The sequence below is a fragment of the Pleurodeles waltl genome, chromosome 6, assembly GCF_031143425.1.
Source record: "Pleurodeles waltl isolate 20211129_DDA chromosome 6, aPleWal1.hap1.20221129, whole genome shotgun sequence".
Classification (NCBI taxonomy): domain Eukaryota; kingdom Metazoa; phylum Chordata; class Amphibia; order Caudata; family Salamandridae; genus Pleurodeles; species Pleurodeles waltl.
In genome coordinates, this window is record NC_090445.1 from 824,239,669 (window position 1) to 824,253,002 (window position 13,334).

Consider the following 13,334-nt stretch of genomic DNA (forward strand, 5'->3'; position numbering starts at 1 on the left):
TGGTTACCAGGTGTCAAGAATCAGACAAAAATAAGACAGATACATTGTTATAATTGAAATAGCAAAAACTGCTGTTTCATTGGAAAGTTAAGTGCCTAGTTTGTGTATAGGAAAGGGTCTGCGAGTGTTTACAGGGAAGACGTTTTAGCTCTGGTTAATTTCTCTTGCAACGTGATACTTTAATAAAGCCAGTCGGATGGCTCAGTTTCAGTAAAGGTTGCTGCTGACACCTGCTGTGAATTGCAGGTCCAGAGGTGAAATACCAACAAGGACATCATAATCTCACCCCCACCCAAGTAAGTAAAATGAGTATTATTAAATAGGTAATATTGCAGCATTTCGGGACGACAAATGGTCACCATAAGAAATAAAAAAAAAAAAACACAAATCAAAGCGTTAATAGAGATTGTTATTACAATATGTTTAACCAAACGTCATACAAATACATATCAGAGAGAATCAATTGGAACATTACAATGAGAATGAATTATCAATCAACTAATTAGGCTCTTTGAGCTCAGAGGCACTTAATCTAGGACCCTTCTGAAAGTGGTTCTCATATTCACAGCATGGTGCATTCTTTAGTTGCTCAACAAGAGCAAAGCAGAAAGTTGGTAGGTTGGACTCTTCAACTTTTGTTCCCTGGTACAAAACTGCAATCGGAAACATTGTTTATTTGAAACTATTGGCACATTTGAAAGCAAGCAAATTTGCATTAGGTAGCTATATAATAATTCGAAGTTGTCCTTAACAGTCTGCTGGGCTCTGCCTAATTACCAATGATGAAGCGTAATTTTCCCTTACCCCTGATGACATCACTATCACAAACCATGTCACTTTAAAGAGAGAAGGGCTTAATTGGCAGTGCCTTGCTAATAAGCAAGAGTGCGGTTCTGGCTCATCTTGTATCCCTAGATTGAGCAGCACAGATCCCTTACCTAATCACTGCAAACTGGTTATCCAGCTGTACGGTGATGGATTGAGCAGGTAGTTTAAGCCAGCTTCAGTTGCATACATCAGGTGCTCACAAAATACATGTTTTTATTAGCGGTGGGCAGAAATATTCAATTCTGCCTGAGGAATTGGCAGAATTTTGGGGACTTGATGTTATCGGGCAAATCGGTGCATGGTGGAACGGTAAGTTGGTGAGCAAGATTTGGCATCCTCTAGCGCAACTTCCGGTAGCTAGGAGGGCACCTGGTGAGATTGTGATCATAAGGTGGCCGCTCAAGTTGAAAATTGACTCAATTGGCAGCAAAATCAGCTTCTGTAGCTGTACCCTTTGGTGTGCTGCTTGGTGCAGTTTGCGCTGATTTTTTTTTTTTTTTGGCGCGGAATACTCTCCCAGTGCCAAACACATTGCGAGCAGTGCAACATGCCCATTTCTGCCCACTTGCGGAACTTCGTAGAAACTCGCAGAGTTTTGTCACTCTGCAGATTCTGTTTCCGTGAGTGATGCCCACCCTTAGTCTTGCTGCAATATTCAGCCCGGGCAGTGATAATTGATACTGCATAATTAAAATGTAAATTACGCTTACACTATTTAGTATGGTTGCTTAATAATTTACAACACTTAATGTATTTGTTCTTTTTGTTTTCAGAATCTGTAATCATGGGAGGCCATGATGCTGGAACACACCACCAGTTCACTGGAATCCAGAGATATTTCAATTCGTACACAATAATAGGCAGAAGGAACGTATGTATCTATTGTTATTCACAGGCAGTTCTTTTTTGTTTTCTAATTGCACGTTATAGAAAGTTTGTATACCGTGGAAGACGCCAATTATGATCATGTAAATTTCCAAATGTAGTGCTTCTTGCAACTTAGTTTTGTACCATAACCATGTCGGGCAGTGTCAACAGGGGACATATCAAAATAGTCACAAATAAACAGTTTAGAAAAAAGTGGCAAATTGCAGAGCACAGCTTTATTTGCGCTAGTGATGAAATGCGCTTTGCATTCCATGACGGGGGTGCCGATCCCTGTGTCAAGACACCCACCATCGTCAACATGCCCAAACCCATCGCCCACCAGCAACAGCACTAACAGACCTCCACCCCCCTCCCCCCCCCCCCCCCTATGGACTGCAAAGCGCATTTCATCACTAGCGTAGTAAGTAAGATGCCACAACCTGTAATTTGTGTGCCCGGTCCGGCTCTCCCTTGCATCACGATCTGCTCTGCTAGGACTAGGGTCAGTCAATGAATTCACTCTCAGCTTTGTCTGCCTTTGCATTGGCGCTTGAGCCCCGCAGGAGTGTTTTCGGAGTGTTGATATGGTGCCTGCCTGTTTGGTATGTCGTTGTCGCAGTCTTCAGTCCAAAATGCTTGCAATGGCGTGCACTGCCACGTCATGTGGTAAAAATCTGTATGATCAGTCACACTGGGGGCATTTGTGTGCTGCAGTGCCAAACATCCTGTGCAGTTGCAAGGAGGGTCAAGTATATGTGGTGGTCAATCTCTAAATCCTGACTCCAGAAGCGCCATAGTGTGGGTAGCACCGGCCTCTCAGTCTGTCCCAGTGCCCTGTGCACGTTTGTAATCCTGAACTTCCTGGAACTCCGCATCAGCAGTGTCTGCGGGACAGAGTCAGTGGCGGGTTCCACTCCTAAATCACCCCCACACGCCTCTCTTACCCTGAAGCGCCACATGTGCCAGGAAACTTATCCAACAGGATAGCATACCCCTTGCAGATCTCCACAAATGTGATGATGACTTCCTTTGTTAACTTTTGCCCCAGGGTCACAATAGAAGTGTGTCTCCACCGAGATCGATGAGCCATCTTCGCAAACTTTGTGAAGTTGGGAAAACACCAAAGTAGGAGATATGGTGTGTACTCCACCCTTCTGCGCTTACAGCAGAGATATCAGTACCAACGATATCTAACCACTCTGAGCAGAAATGGTAGCTGTTCTCAGCCATCCTTAAGACCTAGCTGTATACCAGCGAGCAGGTCAGTTTAAGCCTAAGGTGCTGCGCCTCAGAGCAATCCATGTCATGGGCCATTGGAATTATCCGGCCATGTAGCATAGCTTGTAGTCTGGTGCTGCTGGATCCCAGGCCTCCCTAGGCAAAAGCAATTCCACAGGGCCACCCAATGCCTGCCTTACACCTTTGCAGCCATCCGTAGAGGTCCCAGATCACCAGTCGGGGTAGCACCAAGGGAATGTAACTGCTACTTGCTGCATTTATAAAAGTGATAGCACTGACATATTTTTGGATAGCATGTGCTTTCAGTGATACAAGGTTAGGGTTTAATGTTCTAAACACAAAAGGTACATTTCAATGAGATTCACAGCACCTGCCAACGGCAACCTGAAGACATGTTCCTGATGTGATTTGCTGTGCGCAGATTTGTGGACTCGACAGCCCTTGTCTAAAGAACCTTTTGGTGTTTCTTTTTGTACACTTGAAATTGTTGATGTGGACCACGGATTGTGGCAGGGGTAGAGCAATACACGAGGGAAACAGCTGGAAAACACGAGCACTCTTGTGGCATGCTTTACCAGGAGAAAAAGTCAACAGTGCTTACAGGCACTGACTTCCACTTCAGTGGCTTAAGTATTTAAGCCCCCTGGCAGGCAGACACTGCAGTGGGCCTGATCGGAGTTCCAGCAATTCTCCCAGCACAAACAGTAGAAGCCTGAGGTCTCTGGCCAGAAACATGCTCTCCCTAGAGCAGAGATTGTGGTCCCTGTGCATGTTGAGTCTTCCCACAGGGCATTGGCAGCATATCACATGCCAAGCTGCTTGGACTGTTCCTACCACGGAAACTCTTGGTGCTGCTCAACCATGCTCAGTCTTTTGCACCCTGCCTCCTCCCCCAATATCCCGTCAGCCTCTCACTTGGATTAACAGGCTCATGTTTAGCATGACCCAAGATATATATTGTTAATAGATTTAACAAGAATACCCAAGCTATGATTAAAAGGCCTGGAACTTTCCTTCTAAGGTAGTTCGAACAACCCCCCCCCCCCCCCCAAAAAAAAACATAGCTACCAGACACCATATAGTGGATCTCACCACAGCACGGCGCCCTTAATAAATCAATACACAAATCCTGGTCAGCCCATAGCATATAAAACCCACACACCACAACTAGTCTGGTTAAAAGGATACTGTGGACTATAATAGGTGCTGTCATCTCAGTTACCTCAAGCTCATGGATATTTGCACATACTAGTATTTTCAGACGGCATGTACTGAAATTGATGCTCCGGCTAGCCACGCACCTAAGAACATTAACTGTTACAGCGCACACACACATGCAATCAAATAAATACACAAAAGCACCTGTTGTAGAAAAAACTCCAGTCTGACGAATTCCTGGGATCAAGACATGATGGTATCTGAACTCGGAGTGCTGGAGACCATATATTTGGTATTATTATAGAAATCTGTATAACAAATTGTGGAGGACGCACAGCTCCGACATGCACTTATTCAGGCACTGTACACCGTGGGAGAGCTTCATAAGGCATACCTGGAATGTACTGTGATGTTACTGCAGCCACTAGAAGACAAATAGGAGGACACAGTGGGTCGAGTGTTTAATGGCAAAGAGCCCTGGAGTAACCCCGAACAAACTGCACACATCGCAGGATTCCGGTAGATCCAATTCTATATCTTGCATAAAAATTCCGTCTCCCATACCAAGTTGAGTACGATATTTCCCACAGCCTGAGCTCTGTGCCCTAGATGTGGGAGTAACAAGCCAAACATCATCCACATGATGTAGGACTGCCTTTGCCTTTCTGTGTACTGGCAGGCAGTTTGGACAGCTGTAGATTACACGGTGAGCAGATATAAAGTGGGTACGATTAAGATTGTGATGCTAGGTATGGCTAGGCCAAAGTCAAACACTAAAGTGGCCACGTGGATCTAGCGAAAAGGAACATTACTAAAAAATTGAGTTTTTAAGCTATCCCCCATGGTACAGGCTTGGAGAAAGATGTCCTCCACTGGGTCAAAATTAAAGCAAGAGCACTACTGAGGTGAGAGCGCCAGGTCCTGCATAGAAAGTCAACCTCAGACAACTGGGAAGCTTTGACCTGCAGTCTAAACAACTCAGAATGGTGACATGGACCTCTCTGAACACACAGTTTGAGATCCGTGACTTTATAGATCCCAACTACTTATATCCAGAGCACCCAGTACCCATATACAAACAAATAGGACCAGGGTAATGTCGGTTAATTAGCCCCTCCACTCAAATGTCCAGCACGAATGAACTGCTGCCACTAACGGGCTACGTCACCATAATCAGGAAATCCTCTCACAATGTACTAGTATCCGAAACTTTCATCCAGGTTAACAAATAGATACACCAGCAACCATTTGTCTCAGATTTCCTTCTGGTGTAGCTCGGGGGGGGGGGGGGGTCAATGGGACGGGGTGGTTATATCAAAGGGTTTTGAGGGTGGGGAGTTTTGTACTTCTGATTGACAACACACAGAATATTTCATATGTTGATGTCATTGTGGATATGCACTGAATATCCTGACTCCTAAGTAGGTCAATAGCGATGATACGTTCTGTATGAAGAAAAACAATGCAATTGTTGAGGGGACAAAAATCTGTGTAACATAATTGCCTAGTTCCAAATAACATAAGATACAACCGAAAAGCAAATGGTCAACATCCTAACCGCTGCACTGATCGATGAAGTGCATCACAACGTGCTTTTTCCCCCTGTGTTGCATAAAATATCAACTAAAATACTTAAAAGTAGAAACGAGTAGTTGTCACAAAGGGGTCCACCAGTTGGCTGAGACACCCCACTGAATCCACCGATTTTCAGGGTACTAAATGTAAGTTTGGGCACATTACAAAATCAGATTCACTATCCAGGTTAAAAAAAAAAAATATGTATAAGTCTGGTATGTTTACCTTTACCACAGTTAGGCTTTTCTGTCTAATTGTTGAAGTTTAAACTGTTTTCTTTTGTTTTCCTTAGTGTGTTCTGGCAACATATGGAAGTATTGCTGCACTCATTCTTTTTTTCAAGCTGAAGCCTAAGAAGCAACCCAAAGCTGTGACGCCTCCATAAATTTATGGTAAGAGATCGTTAATTTAAGAAAATAATAGGGATGCTAAACACTTTGAAACAGAGGCATGGGTGCCTTTGTCTAGGTTTTTTTTCTGTCCCCAAATTGAATTGTGGTTTTCTTGCTTTTTGTTTTGCACTTTATTAGTAGTAGTTCACTTTGGAGCAGAAAAGTCTTGAAGAGAATTGTAGACCCTTAGTGGCCCCTAGAAGGGAGTATGGCAGGACACTGTTAAATGGAATAGTTTTGCTCTACAGAATGAAGCCTGTCCGACTGAACTACCTTAACAATGTTACCCTGCCTTTACTACTTACCTTTTGGGTCAAGTGGTCAGTGGTTTCTGAAACCCAAAGGCGCAGTCTTCATTGATGACACTACCATTAAAACAGGTTATCGTGGTCATATATCTAATAGTTGAGCAGGTGGGCTGTGAAGGCCTGATTCCAGCTCTGACTTGGCCCATGATTCTTTAGGTCTATTGAGCCACGCACTAATGTTGTATCTGGCCCTGAGCTCTGATTCTCCAAGCTCCAACACCCATGAGCAGAAAAGATTGCAGGGCTAGCCAGGCACTGCTTATTTTTTGAATCCCGTTTTAGATTCGACCATGTGCAGCCAATGAGCACTGGCCACTCCTGTTGTCAATATAGATGCCTTAGCCCCTCCTGCCCACTCTGTTTTTGTCTCCACAAGCTCCTGCCCATCCTCAGTTGTCTGTGTGCTTGCCTTACCTCACACCCTCCATTAAACTTGTTTATCCCAGCCCCTCCACCCCCCATTATTATTATTAGTATATCTACAAAACATTGCCAAAGCAAATAGCTCTGATCGGCTAGACCTATTGGCTTGGCCAAACTCTATTTCTCAATGTATGTTTCAGGGGAGCTTCTCCAGTGGGTGTATGTTTTAGAGGATGGCACTCTTGTGTGTGTGTGTGTACACACACCAATAAAAGGGCGCAGTGGGTGTCAATATCTGATGTAAAGACCACCGTGCATAGGTTTATGTGTGGGGAATGCACTAGGTGAGTGTTAAGTTCACATGATTCTCACTAAGAATTTATGTCCTTCACTTAGAATTATTTCTGTGGGTGGGACTATTATACAAGGTCAGCAATATCAGTGAGTACTTCAGACTTTCGCTTAGGAGGACACTGCTCACTGAGTGTGTGTGTGTGTGTGTGTGTGTAAGGTGGACTGAAGTCAGCGCTCTTGGATTAATTTTGATAATGTGGTGTTAAGGGCCCCAATAGTGGAGCGCTCGTCCCTCCTTAGACTCCATTTAAGGTGATGGATATTGCAGGGCATTGCTTGTTGTCACCTCATTTGTCAAGTTTTTAAATTGGTGACAGCTTGGTTTGTATTCTGTATCTTCTCGGCCTGCAGTGAGAAAACATGTGTGTGAAGGATTTTACACTACATCCTTCTGAGAGACATTAAGAAAACAAGAACGCTCTTTGTGACTAAAAAACAAGTTACTTACCTTTGGTAACACCTTTTCTGGTAGATACAGTATATATCTGCACATTCCTCACGTTTTGAATACTCCCATGGGCCAGCATTCCACTGAAACTTTCTTGAAAGCCCTCCCACATCAACAAGGGCTTTGGAATCTTCATGACGCCGCACACAACCTCACTGGAGCCATAAGAAGCCCTTGTCGGCCTGCTGGTGTCCGTTTCCACCTATTCTTTTTCCGTGCCAAAGATTTACATATAAAAACTCATACGCATAGAATAACAAACACAATTCTCTTTTTCGTATATGCTGGGAAGCAATCCGCAGATAGATACTGTATCCACCAGAAAAGCATTACCAAAGGTTAGTAGATGTATCCATCAGAAGAACAGGTCATTTACCTTTAGTAATGCTTTTTCTAGTGGATGCAGTATCTACCTGCAGATTCCTCTGCCTTCTGAATAGAGTATTCAAGCAGTCGCACATTTTAGAGATGGGTGCATGTCTGCCTGTAACAAAAAATCTTGCAAAATCGAGTGCGTGCAGTGGCAATCCATCCTCACGTCCGAGTCTAAACAGTGCTTTGCAAAACTGTGAAGGGAGGGCCAGGTTGCTGCATTACATATATCTGCCACATGGACGCCTCTAACTAAAGCAGAGGTGGTAAATTTAGCTCTAGTAGAATGAGCATGAATACCTTCTGGATGTTCATTGTGTGCCATGGGTAGCAGATCCTGATGGAAAGGAGGCTCCATCTTGACAAAGAAACCCATTTTTTTCAGGAAGACAGCCCTGGCTCTCAGAACCCCCTTCTCAGGAAAGAAAGTTGTGAATGGAGGTTAAACACTCGAGGCCTGTAGCTCATTAACCTGTCTTGCAGGAATTGTGGCCACAAGAAGAACTGCCTTAAAAGAAAGAAGGCTCAAAGGACAATTATGCAAAAGATCAAATTTGGAACACCTTAAATAAGTAAGAACTAAATTAAGATCCCACTGAGGCATAATGAACAGAGTGGGAAGGAGCCTAGTCCCCTAATACATTTTAACACTGTAGGAAACTTAAAGAAGGCTGAGCTGGTTAAAAAAAAAAAAAAAAAAAAATGCTGAACGGGCAGACAAATAGCCTTTAACCATGGCAACTGCACAGTCTTGCTGTGCCAAAGAGAGCGCAACACATAAGACATCTGACATCTATAGAATTATCACCACCCCACTCAACAAATCTCAACCATCTTCCAGCCTTAAAAAATGAGATACTTACATGTAACTGCAGTTATCCAGTATTGGTATCTTTCAGTGATTCGCATGTGACCTACCATCCTACCCCGGGAGGCTCCCCTTATAACTAAGCATGTTATGCCCACTTGTGCTAAAAAAATCTGAGGGCAATCAGCCTCTCTTGGGAGCCCAGATATGTCAATGGAAGGGTTTTTGTAACATATTTGAGCAGCCTGAGTCACAACAGTATCAGGCATGGGATGGCCAGTAAGACAAGTGTGTGTGTGTGTGTGTGTGTGTGTGTGTGTGTGTGTGTGTGTGTGTGTGTGTGTGTGTGTGGGGGGGGGGGGGGTTGGGGTTGGGGGGGGGGGGGGTCGGTCCTTCGTGGTCTTACATTTCTTATCCGGGCAAGGTGGGACAGGAGGGACCGTAGCTGGATTTTTCATAATTGTAAGACCCTCTCACCAGTTGTAATCTTTGATGGGAATGACTCAGATACTTTCTGGCCTGCTCTTTAAAGTCATGAAGAAAACAATTTGACTGCGCAATGGAGGTTGGTAGATGGAAACGTGCTGCAGCCGGGTCCATTAGGTTGTCTAAACCCCCAATGTCCTCAGGGAGAGAGTCTGAGGGATGAGGAGGCGGAGGAGAAGAGTAGGTCCCAAGTAATCATCCCATTCGTCCTGCAGCTGTTATGGAGCAATGATTTCTCCCTCTTCCTCCCTTCTGAAGAAGTATCATCCTCCCTATGAGGTGTAACAGTGTTTGAGGGCGGTGTTGAGGTAGGAGGAATGTTTTTTGTTGTGGCAGGAGAAAAAGCCTGGGGTTGCAGCGACTGTTGTTCCTGTTTAGAGTCGGGAAACTTCCTTCTGTAATCTTGAAATGTGGCGTTCAGATCGTGAACCAGTGATATGGGCATCTGTACCAAATCTCATCTGGACTGGGGATAGTCATATTGTTCATAGTAGGGCAAATAAGACTCAGCGCCTTGTTGGTTGTCTTCACCTACCTCCTCGTTGCCCTCTTGATATTTCACATGAAGTTCAGAGGGACTGTGAACATCCCCAAAAGGTCCCTGTTCTTCAGACTGCCTAGTCTAACACAATGTTTGGAAGCAAAGATTTGCTTGAAGAAGTCACCTCAGGGCGCAAGGCAGTCTTCCATATTTTGGTGATGTTAATAGTAGTAGTGGTATTGGTCAATGACGTGGTAGGTGATACAGTAGTGTAATAAGATGATGTAGGCAAAGTTCCTCCTGTTGACGGCGCTCTCAACGATGGTTGGGCTGTCAGCCGTAGTGCAGATGTTGTTGATGGTACTTTTGACATCAGCTTCGTCGACGTTGTCTTCTGTGACGGCGGTGATGTCAAATCCACTGTCAACTGTGATCTTCATGTACTAGATGGGCACAATAATAGTTGTCATTGACTATGGTACTGACTATGATGAGATGGTAGTGACCGTAGCTATGGTCGCGGACATAGACGTGGTGTCGTTTACTGAGTTCTAAGAGGAATTATAGACCTTGATGGTTCAGATGAAGGAGAGCGGTGATGCTCTTTTTTTTCCCCTGGTAATGGAGTGGATGGTTGTGAAGAGGGAGACCCTACAAAGACATTACTCTAGCCACGGAATCAGCAGTGTCTAGGCCAGACTGGATGACCTGATGGGTGCAGCCTGTCCATTCGGAAGTGTGTTCCTAAACATCCTCTGGTAGCTTTGGAACCACAGCTTTAGCAGAGTCCAATAAAGCGTGAATGTAACATCTCAACAGGCAGGTTGTGTTTGTGGACTTCAATGCCATGTTGCCAGACAAAAACACTTTCTTTGCCTACTGCTCCACCTTTTTTGATGACTCCTTATCCACTGGGGATGAAGGAAAAGACCCAGGTGTGAGTTTTGAGGAATAGGAAGCTTGTACCACCAAAGTCTGAAGTGAAGGATGAGAGGACAAGAGTGGGTCTCCCGGAGCGGTCTTATATTGCCTAGAAACTGCAGAAAATGACAAGTTTCTGCCAAATTTCTAAAATTGGCTCAGTCAACCGTTCATTAAAAGGCAACAGAGGAAGTGGAATGGAACCCCTCAATGAGCAAGTGAGATTTAAACTCGGTAGATAGAAGAGGCAAATCCAACATGTCAGCAGCATTTCTAATGACATAAGATGTAGCTTCCGGTGGAGAAATGCCTTTTGGTGACAATAACTCCCATTCTGAGGATGTCTAAACCACTTACCTCTGCTAAATCTTGGAACCAGAGACACAATCTCTCCCTTTTACCGTCTGGAGACCTTTTTTTCACCAAACATATACTACATCTCTTTAAGAAGTTTCTCATCTCTGACTTCAATGAATGAGGAGACAGTGACTTTGAACGAGCACAAGACTTCCGATGCACTCTTCTTATGTCTAGCCTTGGCCATGAATAGCTTTGTCTTTCTCTCAGTGCTTTGGGGTTCATCTTCTGACATGACCAAGCCTAAATGTCGTGGGCTGAACTCAAGCACCAAAGATAAATATCACGAGGGTCGGCCATCTGACTCTCGTACTCTTTCCAAGGCTTGAATCCTAACTTCTAGGTGGAGACATTTTCCTCCAAAACAGTGTTGCTACTCTGGAAAAAATACTGAAAGACTTCTACAGTTCCCCAAAGGAGAGCCTAACAGAAAACCATTATGTTTCAAACTGGCAGAAATAAGGGAACTGATGTCAGCATGCTGATGAGGGCATCTAATGTCTCCAGTGAATTCAGGTGAAGTTGCGTGCAGTCGTGAAGATTCCAAAGCCATTGTCGACGTGGGAGAGCTTTCAAGAAACTTTCTGTGGAATGCTAGTGCATAGGAGTATTCAAAAGGTGAGGAATCCGGAGGTAAATGTATTCACCAAAAAGTGTTGTTAGTCAGTATGCCCGCCCACCCCAGCAAATTTGTTGCTGCTGGAATCTGCACAGGATGAAAGGTGAATGATCTCTGGCTCCCGGAGGCAAAACAAAGGACGTAGACCACTTCATCAGTGTAACACTGAAAATAGTCCCCCTCCCACAATTTTAAAATGGCACCCAAACTTAGAAATATGGGTGTCACTGCACCTACTGCCACTGATAGTTAAGCTCCTAGGCCATGTTTTAGTTAAGAAAAAAATAAATAAAAAGATACGCTTACTATACACTACTCCCAAGTCTGAGGCAACTTCAGTCATGTCCTGGACTACCAGTCCAGACAACAGCAGTGCGTTGCCTTGTGCTTCCATTTGTAAATTACAAAGCAGATGCCAAACTAATGGTTATAGATCAACAGAATAAGCACAGTTATGATGCCAGCTGCTACTAGAATTATATTTCACTAAAAAGTAGATAGTGACTCTTGGTGCCCTTTGTGGCATCGGCTACGGTCAGTAGTTTTATTACTTCAATAACTTACATAAATTTACATAAACATTACTGCCGTCATCAGTTACCCTGTGTGGCTTAGGTTCTCTTTTTATGTATTGATGGAGCTTTTTCAGCAAGACCACTAGTTCAGCAAGGAGGAACAGGGACCAATCCTTTGGTTTCCCTAATATCACCAGCACAGTTTACACCCTTTTTTGCCTCCTTGTGCTCACACTAGTTAATCAAAGCTCGGGTGCTCTACGACAGTCACTGGCCCAACAAATGTGGATGGCTTTTCCACAGCATACCTCCCTCCCCTCCCATTTGGTCCATCGGGCAGGGGGGTGTCCCATGAATCCTCCACTTGCCATCTCTTCATTCAACTTAAAGGAAGAGGAGCTCAGCTGTGACACACATGTAAGATTTATTTAAAAGTGAAGAATGTGCAGCATCCGCTCTAAAGCCCTGGAATGGATCCACTCCTTCCTCACCGGCTGAACTCAGTCAGGCTTCTACCTTTCAACACGAAGCTGATAGAAACCAGATGTGGAGTTCCCCAGGGCTCCTCCCTGAGGACCACCCTTTTCAACATCTACACGACCCCACTTGCCAAGATGTCAGACACCACAGGCTCAACATAGTCTCATATGCTGACAACCTAAATCTCATTCTCTCCCTTACCAGCAAACCATCTACTGCCAAAACAAGCTTTCAAAACTGAATGAAGGCAGTCGCTGACTGGATGAGGGACAGCTGCCTCAAACTCAACTCAGACAAGACGGTGCCTCATCCTAGCACCAGTCACTTCTGCCTAGGATGACCCTTGGTGGCCCAGTAGCCTCTGAACTGCCCCACCTCCGACCGACCACAGCATCAATCTCGACTCACCACTGTCCATTGCCTGCCAAGTCAACTCGGTCTCCTCGTCTTGCTTCCACACCCTTTGCCTGCTCGGGAAGACTCAAGTGGATACCCATGGACACAAGGAGAAAGGTCACCCAGGCACTCGACTACGGCAATGCACTCTATGCCGGAATCAACAAAATACTCCTAGCAAAACTCCAGAGAATACAGAATGCCGTGGCCATACTTATCCTGGACATCACCCTCCACAGCCACATCTCCGCCCACCTGAGACCTACACTAGCTTCCTGTCAACAAACGCATCACCTTCAAACTCCTAATCCACACTTGCAAGGCCCTCCACAACGTCGGACCTGCCTACCTCAACCACTGCCTCTCC